Consider the following 224-nt stretch of genomic DNA (forward strand, 5'->3'; position numbering starts at 1 on the left):
AAGGTCGGTGGCAGGGGCTCAAGAGGGGGTTGAGACAGCTCCCGAACACAGTCACCCAATATGGTGTTGTCTCTGGTTACCCTTAGAGAAGGCGGTACCTGTAGTCCAGGTGTGGTTCCAGACAGCTGTAGCAAGACCTGGAGCAGTGCCATCTACAGGACAACAACATTACAATCTGACAGACAGCAGCAACCTGAGGTTAAACACACCTCTCCCAACCCCCG

This window comes from Salvelinus sp. IW2-2015, unplaced genomic scaffold, assembly GCF_002910315.2.
Source record: "Salvelinus sp. IW2-2015 unplaced genomic scaffold, ASM291031v2 Un_scaffold3713, whole genome shotgun sequence".
NCBI classification, from domain to species: Eukaryota; Metazoa; Chordata; class Actinopteri; order Salmoniformes; family Salmonidae; genus Salvelinus; species Salvelinus sp. IW2-2015.